Source organism: Cupressus sempervirens, chromosome 1 (assembly GCF_028749045.1).
Source record: "Cupressus sempervirens isolate cs-2001-9-10 chromosome 1, ASM2874904v1, whole genome shotgun sequence".
NCBI classification, from domain to species: Eukaryota; Viridiplantae; Streptophyta; class Pinopsida; order Cupressales; family Cupressaceae; genus Cupressus; species Cupressus sempervirens.
In genome coordinates this window covers 849994495-850011932 of record NC_143118.1, presented here as the reverse complement: position 1 = coordinate 850011932, position 17438 = coordinate 849994495, and positions in this window count along the sequence as shown.

Here is a 17438-nt window from a genome sequence, read left to right as displayed (position 1 = left end):
ATCAAAATCTATCCTATCTCTAACACACAGTTTAGAAATAAAATAAACACCAGCTCTGCCTTCTCATAGCCTCACAAGAAAATGGTACAAATCTAAAAAAATTCCTCTTCCTACTATAGCACACAGTCTGCAATCACCAGAAGAAAGAAATAAAAAATAGAACCCCTGTGTAATGAGAAAATCCTCAATAAATAAGCCTCCTCTTTTTCAATTTCCCAACATAATTGATTCTTTTCAAAATGTACCTCTCCTTACCTTCTTCGTAACATTTCAGTTATTAAAACTGATTCATTTCCTTCTTTTCTTTCTTATTCAAGTATCTTCATAATGCTGATATTCATTAAATTTAATATGTTGTTAGGAAGCTTGGCAAAACTTGGAATACCATTCACCTTGATTGCTCTCTTGATTTTGCTTTTTAAAATTAAAACTTATAACTGTCATTTCTTTATCGGCCTAACATAGATGTCTGTGACACATGGGAAAATTGAACATGCATTTTTGGGTGAAGTCAATGTCTTCATTCACGCCCATCAAAACAAAATCGCCAACTAGCCCAATTCCTGCTTATATAGAGACACCGACAGGTGTGCACTGTGTCATTTTCAGTATAGGCATTCTTGTGGCCACACATATATCTTTGAATTATACTGTCCCGTGGTATTGTATCTCTTTATATTTTATTCATAGCTTTACCATTATAGATTTTGATATCATTTTGCCCATGGAGAGCACACATTTTTTCTCGTTTCACATCCTTTCCATGTGTCTTCCACATGCAAAATTACAAGCTGTGAGTTTCTCTATTTAAAATTTAATATGAAACACACTTGGGTAATAATTTATCACATAGTTCATGTGCTTTGCCGATGTCGTGAGATACATATATGAATAGATTGTTGAATCTTCACCATTCAAATTGATTATCGAACCTGAGCATTGTTTATAGGCACTCGATGAGTGGCATGAATACTCCATGAGTTGGAGATTTAATATGCACTATCGACATTTTGAGGTGGGGATGGTTCTGCTTAAATGCTGATAAACCCATAGCTACAAGGTGATCGAGCCTCTTGGCATTTTGACCCTGATATTCCACCAAATTAATTTTTATGCTAACCATGTGTGATACCTCATGGACTATGCCCGAGCCTTCAAGAATCTTTGTTATTTCTGCAAACACTTTGTGTATATTGTCGGTACTATAGCAATGGGGATCGGGTATTATAATACAAAACTCAATCGAACTTTGGCCATTCGGATATCGAGCGATGCTTGGAAAGTTTGTGATCCCACAGATGATGTTTCTATTGCGAACCATTCAAATGTGTAGAGGGTGTCTCTCAAACTCATGCTTCAATGAAATGATAGATACAAATTCTTGTTTCTGACTTCTATCATTTATATTTCTCGTGATTATGCATCATATTTGTCCTGTACACATGTCTCTAGCTCGGTGGCAACATTAGACAGCCTTCATGTATGGTCGAAATCTTCAACAAATGAGGACTCATAAACTTGAGCTCCACTACCATCATACTTGGTGCCCTGTGACTCAAAATTTGATCAAACCCTCGATGCATACCGTAACTACCTTTTTGTTCTTCTCAACCCGGTATCCCACCGAAACAACATATACTTTCCTTTATATAAGCCGATGATACATTAAATGAGAAGGAAGCCATTGATCTATTACAATCATGAAAAACATCCAATAGTGTACATTCTAACATTTTTTTTTGTAATTGGAAGCTACCTTTGATTCTTTTGATATCACAGATGTGAATTTGAGTTTACTATGCATTGGGATTGCCAGCTTACATTTGTCTTTATACCAAGGAAACCATAGGTTCTTTACCACATGGGGATGATCTTTTAATTGTAAAATACACTGCTTGCATTTATATTCTATATTGGGAGCATAAGTAGCTATATCATCCCGCAATGTCCGCATGGCAATAGGCTTTTAACACACACACTGACCACCACAATTAAAACATGAATGTTCAATGTGCAAGAGATTGTATTGGAATATGCATTTAATTTTCTCCAATATGATGTCATCAATTTTCATGACATGTAGGCTCAAATATGATGGATCAATCCTCATCAACTGTGAATTCATGTGTCTATGAAATGTTAACATTTCAGGGATACAGAGGAATCTCATCTCACCATGTTTACAAAGTATCATCTATGTACGATTTTTATATTCATACCATAGGTATGGTAACCATTTTGACATAACAAGCGCTTGAACTATATCCACAGTAACCATCTACATAATAGGGCAAAGACTTGAATCTTTGAACCAATCACAAAATCTCTGAACCATTAAATCAAGGTTATCTTCAAAAACTGAATATGAATTATGAACTTTTCTTGTACTGAATCTATAGGATGGACCATTTGAACCACTGACCCACTTTGAACTACTTTGAACTAAGGTTCAAAGTGGTTTGAAAATACAAATTAAAAATTTGAAAAAATGTGTCCATGTAGGTACTAACAGGGTCTCTAACTGTGGGACTATTTTTGATGCAAAAACAGAGAGCTCCAACAATCTCTAGCAAAAGATGAGTGCCTTAACCATTGGGCAATATGGTCCACCAAAAAGAGAAAACTAAGAGATTCTTGTAGAGAGGGTGGAGGGAAGCAGGGCAAAACCAACCAACCTAAACACCTAAACTACCAGCACGCACGAAGCTTGCACATTATTCAAACTAAAACTATGCACACCAAAAAATATTTACAAAATATATACAAAGGTAGGAAGAGAACCTTCAAAAAAACCAATAGTAATAAAGAATTATGTGAATCCATTTACCAGCTAGGAGAAGTAGGAGCCTTTCTGCATCAGCAAACCATGTCTCAATAGAGCAACTCCATACCACTACCTAATGACGACTCTTTTATTTCTAGACTTCAAACTAAAAGCACACATGCATATGCTGATCCAACACTCCTTTTCAAACAACCATAACTCATCATAGCACTCTTTTTTACTCAAGAATTGATCTTCAATATCCACAGGATTATATTCCATTTCAGGTTGAAAAGAATAAAATGCAGGAACCTCACCAAGAGATGATGCATAATATCCAAAAATGTTGTTAGCAAGATTCATTTCTTGCACATGGCCCTTAATTTCATGGTCAACTTGCAACCATAGAGATGCCTCATCCAACATGGGATCAACCCTCGAATATGTGTTTTCTTCATCTCTTTCAAAAAACAAACTATCATCAAAGATGTTACACATTCCATCTTTTTCCTTTTCCAAAGTGCCATCACATGTTCCAGCATTACTCTCACAATCCCAATCAGCAAAACCATGTATAGATGAATGAAAAGAAAAATTATTAATGAATGCTTCATTCTCAATTTGATTTGAATGAATACTTGAGTCATCATTAAAGGAATGATCTGGCTTGAGTGATAATAGGAATGTCTCTATGATTTCTTCTTCCTCATTGAGAAGAGCAGAGTCACCACTATGTTGAAAGTCAACTTTACACATCCATTTCTCAACAAGAATTTCAGCAGGAAGACTTCCATCAAAAGACATCGCTACCTTATCTCTATGAAGGATTAAATTGCCATCAAATGAACTAACCTAAGAAAGGTCTTCTAGCTGAAGAGATAATAAAAACTCACTTATGATTCTCTCTTCTTGATCAATGAATGTGCCTTTCCATGTTTCAGCATGACTATTTGCAGGTTGAGTAATGATTTTAGCACATCTTTCTTCAATCTAATTTTTAGGATGAGAAGAAAAAATTTCATTACAAATTTCACCTTCAAACATATCAGGTCTTCCCATGAGCTAATTTTGAATCTTCAAGCATGAGGAATCATTTTCATTATCCATGAAAGTATAAGATTCAATCTCAGACTATAGGTTATTCTGAAATTTTTCACCAAGAAGACTTTTTAAAGAAAGATGACCAATATCATTTTCACCCATTTCATCAAAAGTGAAAGATTGAAATTCTAGCAGCAATTTTTCTAATTTTTCACAAATAGTAACTTCTAAAATGAGATGACTGTCAACACTCTCAAAACTAAAATTTTCTAAAGCCAAAGGGGAGAAAGATTTAGAGGCACCTTCATCAAAATCAGCATTACCTATAAGGTTTGTTGCTACATTATTTTGAAAGTTAAACATCTCTAGAATAGGGCTATTCTTAGCATTCACATTCAAAAAGCCAATGTCCTCACAATCTCTTATGATATTTAAAGATTTGTCTTCTGATAAAGCATTACTATAAAGCATTTCAATGGAATTCTTAAGCAAAGAATGATCACCATGATCTTCAACTGGAAAACTTTCTACATGAGGTGAAGAAAGATCTTGAGACAAGATTTCATCATTATTGCTTACCCTTTCTCCATTGTTGGCACATATATTCTCATCCATTGAAACTGGATTAGCATGAGGTTGGAGAAACTCTGGCTATATCTCTTGGTCATTCATGACAAGGTAATTGAAGTACATAGGTGAAACTAAGGTAACCAAGGCTTCATCATCATCCACCTCCAAATGCTTCTTCAACCAGGACACTCTCCCCTCAAGTTCTTGCAACTCTTTCAACTTGTGAAATCTTGCGCAGAGGTTTTTCCATAGCAGCCAAGACAAGGCATCATCTTCAAAGTTTATATTATTTTGGATACCCCGAGAAATACTTTCTTTAAATCTATCCACAAAGTCACATGACACTTTATCGTCAATTTGATAAAGTTCCATGAGAGAAGGGTCTGGCCTTGATCTTCTCATGACTTTTGTAGTCGACATGATCATCATAATAGAGTCACCAATCTCCTACACACGGAGATAATCATAAAACTGAGGAAGCAAATGTTAGGCACTTAAATCTTCACTTCATGATCCCCAACAGACTCATCAAAAAATATGTTAGTGAATAGATTGTCTCTCAAGAAAATACATACAAATTAACTCTAAATGCCTGGATGAGAAGACTAAATCAACACTAATAGTTGGGTCACTTCACTATTGAAAGAGTGTAAGTGCCCTCTAAATTTATACGGGTACAACTCCCCATATGTGATTTACAATGAATTTGGATATGGATGCTTTTAACCAAAAAGCACAAAGGTTTACAAACATCTACCCATAAACAAAAAGGAGATGCAAAAACTAAGTGACTCAAAAGAAAAGAACAACAAATAACACACAGTCTATTTGCTGGGTGCTACATTACAAAGTGGAAATGAAGAATATATCTTTCATCCTCTTGAGAAAACGAAAAATTGGAGCTATTCAAAGATATCTTGAAATGTTAATGTAATCGGAAAACAGTGACATTAGAATGTATTTCAGAGAAAACTGAAAACAATACAAAGATCTTGATCAGTGGAAAGAAATTGCCTTATAATAAAAGTTTTGATGCAATTATCTTTCAGTCTCCCTTGTCTTTCTTTCTTCTTGTTGTTTTGTTTCATTTTCAGTCACCGTTTGGTGCCTTTGTTTGGCTGGCTCTTCTATTTGTATGCTCAGTCACATAAATCGTTTTGATTTTTTGTGGACATTAATAATTTTATCTTATCTTATCTTTATCTTATCTCCAAAATGCAAAAGATAGCAAAGATCCTCATACACATTTACAGTCCATGTCATTATCCAAAGAAAATTGAAACTCTCATTTTGTATTACATAAAAAAAATCAAAATCTATCCTATCTCTAACACACAATTTAGAAATAAAATAAACACTAACTTTGCCTTCTCAAAGCCTCACAAGAAAATGGAAGAAATCTAAAAGTTTTCTCTTCCTGCTGTAGCACACAGTCTATAGTCACCAGAAGAAAGAAATAAAAAATGGAACCCCTGTGTAATGAGAAAATCATCAATAAATAAGCCTCCTCTTTTTCAGTTTCCTAGCATAACTAATTCTTTTCAAAATTTTCCTCTCTTTACCTTCTTCGTAACATTTTAGTTATTAAAATTGATTCATTTCCTTCTTTTCTTGCTTCTTCAAGTATCTTCATAATGCTGAGATTCATTAAATTTAATATGTCATTAGGAAGCTTGGTGAAACTTGGAATACCATTCCCCTTGATTGCTCTCTTGATTTTGCTTTTTAAAATTAAAACTTATAACTATCATTTCTTTATCGGCCTAACATAGATGCCTGTGACACATGGGAAAATTGAACATACATTTTTGGATGAAGTCAATGCCTTCATTCATGCCTATCAAAACAAAATCGCCAACTAGCCTAATTCCTGCATATATAGAGACATCGATAGGCATGCACTGTGTCATTTTTAGTTTAGGCATTCTTGTGGCCACACATATATCTTTGAATTATACTGTGTCCCGTGGTATTATGTCTCTTTATATTTTATTCATGACTTTACCATTATAGATTTTGATATAATTTCGCCCATGGAGAGCACATGTTTTTTCTCATTCCACATCCTTTCCATGTGTCTTCCACATGCCAAATTACAAGCTGCGGGTTTGTCTATTTAAAATTTAATATAAAACACACCTGGGTAATAATTTATCACATAGTTCATGTGCTTTGTCAATGTTGTGAGATACATATATGAATGGATTTTTGAGTCTTCACCATTCAGATCCATTATCAAACCTGAGAATTGTTTATAGGTACCTGATGAGTGGCATGAGTACTCCATGAGTTGGAGATTTAATATGCACTATTGACATTTTGAGGTGGGGATGGCTCTACTTAAATGTTGATAAACCCACGGTTACAAGGCGATCGAGCCTCTAGGCATTTTGACCAACATATTCAACCAAATTAATTTGTATTCTCACCATGTGTGATATCTCGTGGAATTTGCTCGAGCCTTCAAGAATCTTTGGTATTTCTGCAAACACTTTGTGTATATTGTCAGCACTACAACAATGGGGATTAGGTATTATAATACAAAACTCAATTGAACTTTTACCATTTGGATATCGAGCGATGCTTGGAAAGTTTGTGATCCCACAGATGATGTTTCTATTGTGAACCATTCAGATGTGTAGAGGGTGTCTCTCAAACTCATGCTTTAGTGAAATGATAGAGACAAATTCTTGTTTCTAACTTCTATCATTTATATTTCTCGTGATTATGCATCATATCTATCCTGTACACACATCTCTAGCTTGGTGGAAATGTTAGACAACCTTCATGTATGGTTGAAATCTTCAACAAATGAGGACTCATAAACTTGAGCTCCGCTACCATCATACTTGGTGTCTTATGACTCAAAATTTGATGGAACCCTCGATGCATACCATGCCTACCTTATTGTTCCTTTAAGCCTGGTATCCCACCAAAACAACTTATAATTTCCTTTATATAAGTTGATGATACATTAAATGAGAATGAAGCCATTGATCTATTACAATGGTGACAAACATTTTTTTGTAATTGGAAGCTACCTTTGATTCTTTTGATATCACAGATGTGAATTTGAGTTTACTATGCATTGGAATTCCCAGCTTACATTTGTCTTTATACCAAGGAAACCACAGGTTCTTTACCACACGGGGATGATCTTTTAATTGTAAAATACATTGATTGCATTTATATTCTATATTGGGAGCCTCAGCAGCTATATCATCCCACCATGTCTACATGACAATAGGCTTTTAACACACATACTGGCCACCACAATTAAAAAATGAATGTTCGATGTGCAAGAGATTGTATTGGAATATGCATTTAATTTTCTCCAATACAATGTCATTAATTTTCATGATGTGTAGGCTCAAATATGATGGATCAATCCTCATCAATTATGAATTCATGTGCCTATGAAATGTTAACATTTCAGGGATACAAAAGAATCTAATCTCACCATGTTTACAAAGTATCATCTATGTACTTTTTTTTATATTCATACCATAAGTATGGTAACCATTCTGACATAACAAGCACCTGAACTATATCCACAATAATCATTCTACAGAATAGGGCAAAGACCTAAATTTTTGAACCAGTCACAAAATCTCTGAACCATTGAATCAAGGTTATCTTCAAAAATTGAACATGAATTCTAAACTTTTCTTGTACCGAACCCGCAGGATGGATCATTTGAACCATTGAACCACTTCAAACTACTTTGAACTAAGGTTCAAAGTGGTTCAAAAACACAAATTCAAAATTTGAGAAACTATGTCCATGTAGGTACTAAGAAGTGCATATGAATTTTATAGTGTGTACATGTTATACTGGGTATGCACTATGTGAAAACTCCAAAGAATAGTTACAAGGAAAGTTTGGGTCCCTGCTGATCCATATTCTCTTTTTTGTTTATTGTCTATTGTATTGTTCTAACAGAAAACACAGGTTTCGTGGTATTGGAAGCTTGCAAACACCAAATTCAATTATTGGATACACTATTTGAAGAGTTTTTGAAGATTCTTTGTATAAAAAAGATTAGTGCAATCCTTTTTAAATATTCTTTGTTACCATAGAGACAAATTTTATTATAATTTGACAAGTTGTTTAATATATAGTGAATTCTTTAAAATTTGTATGTTTGAATGAATTGTTATATGGAAATGGTTAGAAATTTTAATGTATGAATAATTCACTATAATTTGACAAGTTGTTTAATACATATTGCATATTCATTGAAACAATTGTAATTTGTATATGTATTTGAATGATTTGTTATTTACAAATTGTAAGTAATTCAAATGTTTTGATAATTTGACATATAGAAATCATCATCATGCCAAGGAAGAAACCAAAAACTCAAACAATGAAAGAGAGGATAGAGATTTGACAATTAAAAGAGATCAAATGAAAGTACTACATGAACAAAGAAAATTGAAATGGAATAATGAAGAATTGTCTTTCGAAGAGGAACATGAACCACCAATACAAATAAACAAAGAGGAAGAATTGAAAAGACAAAGAGAACAAATGAGGCTCTTACGCTCAAGAAGACAATTCTAATTGTGAAGCTACACCATCTTCCAATGTTGGAGTCATATCATCATCTCATGTTGAGGAGACGCTAATTTCTACATTTGATGATGTACACACTCCATAATGTCATGTTGAAGGCAAAACATCAACATATCAAGAAGGTGATATTCTATCTTTTGCATCTTATTTCCAAGGCACATCATCTTTGGTTGAAGGTACACAAAACACTCAACCTTATGATGATGTTCAAAATGTTAAAGGAATGGAAGAGATTATAGCACCTTCTAGAATTCATCTTAGAAGACCAAAATATTTGATTGATATTGATACTAACATTTTGAAATCAATGTTTGACAAGAATAGCAAGTATACTTGTCAAAGAAAAGTTAATTGTATGTGGAGATTACTCTTTGAAGAATTAAATATGACAGGTCAATGGCAATTATTTGTTGAAATGATGAGGAATTTGAAATTTAGGCCCATCATGAAGATTATTGGGCTAAGAATGATGGATGACTCAAATGAAAAAGCATTATAAAGAATCTAATGACTAATATGACAAAGTGGGTTCTAACACATGGGTGATCCCACAATAATGGGTTCCACTTTTTGACCAATTTTGACTCTGAAATCAATATTTTTCCAACAAACGTCACGTTCAAGTGACTATATCTCCAAAACTATAAATAATTTCACGATGACATAAACTAGTGATTTTGAGTACTTTGTTCCTACTTTGTAACCATATTTTTTAATCTTAAAAAAAAATTATTTATGTCAATTTTTTTTTATCTCCTCCAAAAAGTGGTACATAATAAAATTCAATATTTTAAAAAGTGACAGTCCGTTTGACACACATAACTTTTTTTCTAGAAATGATAATGAAGTAATTCTTTCTGCGTTAGATTTGTAGCATCAATATCCAGTGTCTGCATTTGGTTTGATTTATTTTTGTTGAATATTGTATAGTTTATGAAGTTTTGAAGTGAAATGAACCGTAATTCAGACATACGTTCCGTTTGACACAGATAATTTGAAGTCAATTTATCATAAACTATTTTTTTTTTTTGAATAGAAAGGTATCTCAATAAGCCAGTGCCTCCATATTTTTCAAAAAAATTTTGACCTAATTTACTAATTTTCCTGAGGTGTCAAAGTCGGTTGATGTTCAATCGGTAATGAACCTATAATGAGTTAAACTCATATTTGAAAGTCTTAATGATTAAATTATGTAATAAAATTATAGTCGTTGGAAAGCTTGCTCTAAGAAGCACATTTTGACATTTTTTATTTTACAGTAGGAGATCATTCTCCTACAATTATGGCAGTCAAAAGAGCAAAAAAAAGAAAAAAAAAAAAAGGTTAAAATTTTTGTGATTTTGCATGTTCGTGCGAACATGGCATTCGTGTGAACACGTTTACCATGTTCACGTGAACTTATGTTCGCGTGAACATGCAAATCATGTTTGTGTGAACATATATATCAAATATGCAAACATACGAAATATGTTTGCACGAACATGATTAAAAAAAAAGTTCACACGAACATATGGTAAACTCAATTTCTCATTTTGAAATTTTTTTCATTTTTGTTCGTCCCACTAAAGTGGAACCCATTATTGTGGGTTCACCCACATGCACCAAAGATAGTAATATCACAAGATGTGTACTTACATAAAAAATAGTAAGTACCCAAATGAAGAAAGCTCAACTCATGAGAAACACAAGAAAAATATTGAAAATCGATAGAGGGACTCTAAGAAGAGCCATGGTAAGGCGTGGGAGAGTGGAAGATCCAAAAAAAATGAGTTATGGAAATTTAGTGGTAGACTATCGCGAAAGGATGAAGAAATTAGTGAAGCTTTGAAATCGTTGATTGAAGATTTTTGGACAAATAACATGTGTGTTTACCCTAATCAAAGAGATGTTGTAAGAAGGAATTTTGGTAGTCAAAATCACGATCCACATGCAAAACATTTTTTGGACTCAGCTTAGAAACAATTTGTTTCAAAATTTATTGGTATGTATCGTTAAATTCGAATATGTCAAAGCTTTTTTGAGATGGGTAAACTTTTTTATGTGAAGATAAATCATGCATGCAAAACTTCTTGTTGTAGGATACACATTGAATTTTCTAACAATTTTGATGTTTTTAAGCATATATGTGTGTGTTTTTGCATTCTAAGTTTGTTTGATAGGATTGTGACATAAATGAGCCACCTAGATCATCAAGGGAGTTCATATTTAATATTTTATGTGAAATAGGGGACGGTCAACAATTTTACAAGATGTCATGCTTAGATGGTACATGCTTATTTTGTGGTTCTTTGAAGCTTTTATCAACTTGTGAACATATGGATAGTATGAATGCACTTGGAAATCAAATAATAGATTACAAAAAATATAAGACTATAACATATGCTCCAAAAGATGGAAAATGAGGTAAAAGATGTGATTTAGTCATTGGAAATATTCTAGTGTATGACTTCATGAAGATTTCATGTGAAAAGATTATTCACGAGTATGCAAGGCATACACATAGGGCTCAATAGCTAGATTTTCAATTCATGTTTTGTGAGGATATATTTCCACTGAATACCATTCTTTTGGTTGTAGACTTCGCAGAGAACTACACATTACAACCACAAAATGAGGTGCAAGCAAAGTATTATACTTCTCAACAAGTTTTCATATTTGTTCACATACCATTCATGCATTCACCTACAAGTACAAAGGATGATAGGAAGATATTGAGGGAGTACCATTTTTACATCAACGATGATCGATTACATTCTATGGAGTTTGTACATGGTTGTTTTCAACCATTTTATTGAGATTTGGCTAACATGGGCATACCGTATCACCAAAACATTATTTGGTCAGACAATTGTGCATCTCAATTCAAGAATGCACAGATGTTCTATTGGTTGGGTAGGATATACAGGTTGTCTAGAATTCAATATATGTAAAATTTTACAGAGGCTAGTCATGGAAAGGTAGAGCATGATGGTACAAGTGCATGTATCAAAAAAGTCTTAGCTCTTGAAGAATTAAAGTACAAAATGGAGCAACATTGATAGATGAAAAATACATTGTCCATTGGTGTAACACTACAATGGGTCTAGGTAAGGAAGATGAGTCTACAGGTCATAGATTTTTTTGGTTGATAGATAATACTAACATTGCACCATATGAGGATTGTTGCACACTAACAAGATCAAGTGAGTTGCACTCTTTTAGAAGCTTTGATGCAAGTTCATGGAGTATTCATGTGCACATGAAAATTAGCATGCTTTTGTCCATCATGTGTAGTGAAAAATTGGGATGAGTGTGAGTCAACTGAATGGGTGGACAAATTGGATATACGAGTTTTGGACCCAATTGACCCCTATCATCCCTCACAAGCACTGGAAATGGTAGAGATGGATTCATCCATTGACTTTGACTACTTTTCTGATCTAGTGCAACTTGGTTATATATATATATATATATATAATATGTAACTTTATAACTTTTACCTAAGTATTTGTTGAAATAATGATCGCATTTTGTACATTTATCACTGCAAGCCGTGTTTTTGTTATTATTGCACCTGAAAAAAATGAAGAAAGGACAAATTTTTTAGCATGAATGTTGATGATACTACATTGGGGGAGTATCTTAAGCATTGGAGAGTATTGATATGTTGAATTCATGACTGCATTTGTCATTGATGTCAACATAGCAATAATTCTATAAAGACTAGGAGAATAATAGTTAGAGATCTTATGATGCACAAAAATTGAGGAAGGTTTAGATGATGCATAGTGAAGGACATGTTCCTAAGGTTGTCCTGATGACGTGGTTAAGAGGACTAAGTCTGAGTTAATGGTGTACAAAAGTTACACTTGATTTACTGGAAGTAGTATAGAAACATAGTACTAGAAAATAATGTTTTGATGATCTGTCACTGTCTTTCATCTGAGATATAATGAATAGATGTGTAGTCACACATGACAAACATGTGGTGACATCAACATGTGTGCAAGACATTGTATCACATGTGTGAAGTTTTGTATAGACTGTGAGCTGACAATGCTATTATAGTTGTGAATTAATTAATTATCTTATTCTAATTAATTGGGAAAGCCTCAAGGCCGAATTAAGAAATTATTATGAAGATACGATATAATGGAAAGTTTTTTCCATAATTGTAATGTATCTTGAAGAAGAAGATCAAGTGGAATACAAAGTATTAATGTGTAGTGTCAGAAGGGGCAGAATGCTTACTAAATGTGTGTAAGCAATCCAAGGGATCATAGGATGCCCAGTATGAGATCTGGGTACAAGATCTGAAGGAGATGAAGTATGGTTGATAGGATAGAGATAGAGGAAAGTAGTACATTTTAGTTCTATTATTCTACAAGGAATAATATAGAGATCATTTGGACAATGGGTTCTTTGATCTTAACCTTGAAGTTTTTTGGGCAATGAGTCCAGCTGTCTTCCACAACTCCTAACAAGGTTGGAATCTTGTAACAGGGATTCTTAGTCTCCTAACAAGGACTCATATGTACTAAATGTTGTAATAGACTCCTAACAGGGTCTATCCTCTAACAAGGAATATTTATATTAGTACATCATCTTGTGGGTACCATTTCCATTGGGGTTTTCCCTCTGATCAAGGGTTTCCCTAGTTAACATATCTGGTGTTAATTGTGTATGAGTATTTTGTTGTGGTTTCAATTTACATTACTCATATGGTTAAGATTTTTTAAAGTGAATGATTGTGATAATAGTTGGATAATTGATATATCCCCTCTCTTAGTTATATCAGTGGACTATATATTCTAATAAGATTATTATTTGTGTTATACAGGCCAATTTTTTTTTGATCACTTGGTTATAGATGGTGAAGGTCTAGAGTACCATATAGGTATAGAGGTTGTAGCTGATACATGGCTTACACAATATTCTATAAAGAACACTAACTTGTGGTGATTCAAGGATTGGCAAACATAGAGAAAGATTCTTTATTACTTGAACTTTGTTATCACGTCAAAGATACACTTGATAAAATATGAAATAAAACCACATAATAAGACTCTTTGGAAGGTTCACGAGTCTAACCATGAGGCAATACTTGAGACATTAGAATGTAGAGTAGATTTAGTTGGTTCATTCGATTGAATATAATTACAAAATCATTTGATGTAACATTTATATACTTGATACCTTGAGAGTCACTAAATGCCACAGGGTAGTGAAATTTGATGAGGCATATTTTAGAGCTCATGCGAGGTATGGATACAATGTCAAGTGCTATAGGACCATGTCATCAACACATACAATAACCTCTCTCACTTTTATGAGATTTAATTTTATTTTTATTTTGCAACCTCATCTTGGGTGATATTGAAACTTATAGTGTTGGCCAGTACAAAATCACCAACTAGTGAATCTCTCTAACACTTTATCATGGGACTAAATTGTCTACTTTGTTAGCTCCAAGTGGTTGGGTGAACCTTAGTCCCAAGCTTGTCTCATCTTATTGACCATTTGAACGTTCTTAGGCATGCCAAACAGTATTGAAACTAAGAGTCACTAAATGTCATAAGGAAGAAAACTTTGACGAGGCATGTCTTGGAGCTCGTGTGAGGTATGCATGCAATGTTGAGTGCTTCAAGGTCATTTTGTCAAAAACTACAATAAACTCTCTCTTTTTGGAGATTGGATTCTATTTTGATTTTGCAACCCCATCTCGAGTGATGTTGAAACTTGTAGTGTTGGCCAATACAAAGCTGCCAACTAGTGAATCTCTCTAACTGTTTATCATGGGACTGAACTGTCTATTCCATTAGCTCCGAGTGGTTGGGTAAAACCTCATCCCAGCTAATCCCATCCTATTGACTACTTGAACATTCATGGGCATGCTAAATGAAATTGACCCTAAGAGTCACTAAATGACATATGGTAGCGAACTTTTATAGGGCATATCTCAATGCTCATGCAAGGTATGGATGCTCATGCAAGGTATGGATGCAATGCTAAGTGCTACAAGGTCATGTTCTGAACACCTACAATAACCTCTCTCTCTCTTTTTGGAGATTGGATTCCCTTTTGATTTTGCAGCCCCATCTTGGGTGATGTTGAAACTTGTAGTGTTGGCCAATACAAAGTCACCAACTCGTGAATCTCTCTAACCGTTCATCATGGCACCAAACTATCTACTTTGTTAGGTCTGAGTGGTCGAGTAAACCCTAATCCCAAGCTCATCCTATCCCATTGACCACTTGAATGTTCTCGAGCACATCGAATTGAATTGACCCTAAGAGTCACTAAATGCCATAGGGCAACAAACTTTGATGGGGTGTATCTCAGAGCTCGTGTAAGGTATGGATGCAATTCTAGGTGCTATAGAGTCATATTATTGACAAATAAAATATAGTCTCTCTCTTTTTTGGAGATTGGATTCCATTTTGATTTTGTGGCCTCATCTTAGGTAATGTTGAAACTTTTAGTGTTGGTCAATACAAACTTCGCAACTAGTGAATCTCTCTAACCATTCATTGTGGGACCAAAGTGTCTTCTCTGTTAGCTCCAAGTGGCCAGGTAAGCCCTAGTCCTAAGAAAGTCTCACCCTATTGACCCCTCAAACATTCTCAAGCACGTCGAATAGAATTGACCCTAAGAGTCACTAAATTCCATAGGGTAGAAAAATTTGATGGGGCATATCTCAGAGCTCGTGTGAGGTATGGATGAAATGTTAGGTGCTACAAGATTTTTTTTTTAACACCTACAATAACTTCTCTCACTTTTTGGAAATTGGATTCTATTTTGATTTTGCCTCCCCATCTTGGGTGATACTAAAACTTGTAGTGTTGGCTAGTACAAAGTCGCCAACTAGTAAATCTCTCTAACCATTCATCATGGGACCAAAGTATCTACTCTATTAGCTCCAAGTGGTCAGGTAAACCCTAGTACCAAGCTCATCCCTATTAGGATAAACCACAAACAGAAACAAAAACTACATGCAAATATAACAAATATCAAAAAATAATAGATCACACAGAAATGAACACAAGACACCAAGATTTAATGTGGTTTACCCAATCCCTGGGCTATGTCCACCAAACAACAAGTCCAATATTATTACAATCCAGTGATTACAACCTGATTACAATCCGTAATCCCTTACAGCTCAATATCGCCGCAAGAAGCAATTTCACATCACAACATAATGAAAATACCCAACCCTAAACCCTTTTATACAAGTATTAAACTGCTTTAGGGGTATAACATGTCAACCATAAATTAGCCATAACTTTAGTGGTGAATCTATGAATAGTACCCAAAAAAAAAGATTTCAGGGCAATGCCCCGAACCCCACTAATTATGAAGTATGTACAGTACTTTCCTGATCAATCACCACAATCTAACAATCTCCCAATTGGGGACTAATCAAGGTCCACACTAAACAACAATATCCCACTTGGAGACTGATCTTGTAGCAATACTACTACCACATGGGGCTCCCACTAGATTAAACCAACCTGGACTCTACTGTTCTTTTATTCATGTTCACTTGAAAAGATCAACCAAAGCTGAAGAGGAGTTCAGGTTCTCCCTTGTTACAACCTTTGTCAACATATCTACTAGATTGTCATTGGTATGTATCTTCTCTAGCTTTAACTATCCATCCTCCAAAACTGACCAAATGAAATGGTACCGCAACTATATGTGTTTGTTCTTAGAATGCAGAGCTAAATTCTTTGCAAGATGAATGGCACTCTGACTATCTGTGAACAAATAATTATCCTTCTGAGGATGTCCCAATTCTTCCAAGAAGAACTAAAGCCATATCATCTCTTTGACTGCCTCTATAGCAGCAACATACTCTAGCTCTGTAGTAAATAGAGCATTAATCTTCTGTAACCTAGAAACCTAGCTCATAGCTGCCCCACCAATAGTAAAGACATAACCTGTAGTATTCTGCCTGGTATCAATATCCCCTACTAAATCTGAATCAACATAGCCCTGTAAATCAGTAGTAGAGCCCCAAAAGTGTAAACACTTATTGGATGTTCCTCTCAAATATCTGAGAATCCACTTGACAGCATTCCAATGCTCAAATCTTGGATGACTCATATACCTGCTAACAACTCCCACTGCATGGGCAATATCTGGCCTAGTGCATACCATAGCATACACCAAGCTTCCTACAACTGAAGCATAGGGTACCTTGGACATCTTATCTTCCTCTTCCTGTGTCTTCAGACACATCTCCTTACTCAATTTCAAATGACTAGGTAAAGGTGTGTTGACAAATTTAGCATTCTCCATAGAGAAACGTTGCAACACCTTCTCAACATAATTAGCCTAAGATAGCATCAATGTTCCATTCTTTCTATCTCTACAAATCTTCATACCAAGGATTTTTTTTGCTACCCCCAAATCCTTTATAGCAAATGCATGTGCTAACTAGTGTTTCAACCCCTTAATATGATCCATGTTAGACCCAACTACAAGAATATCATCAACATAT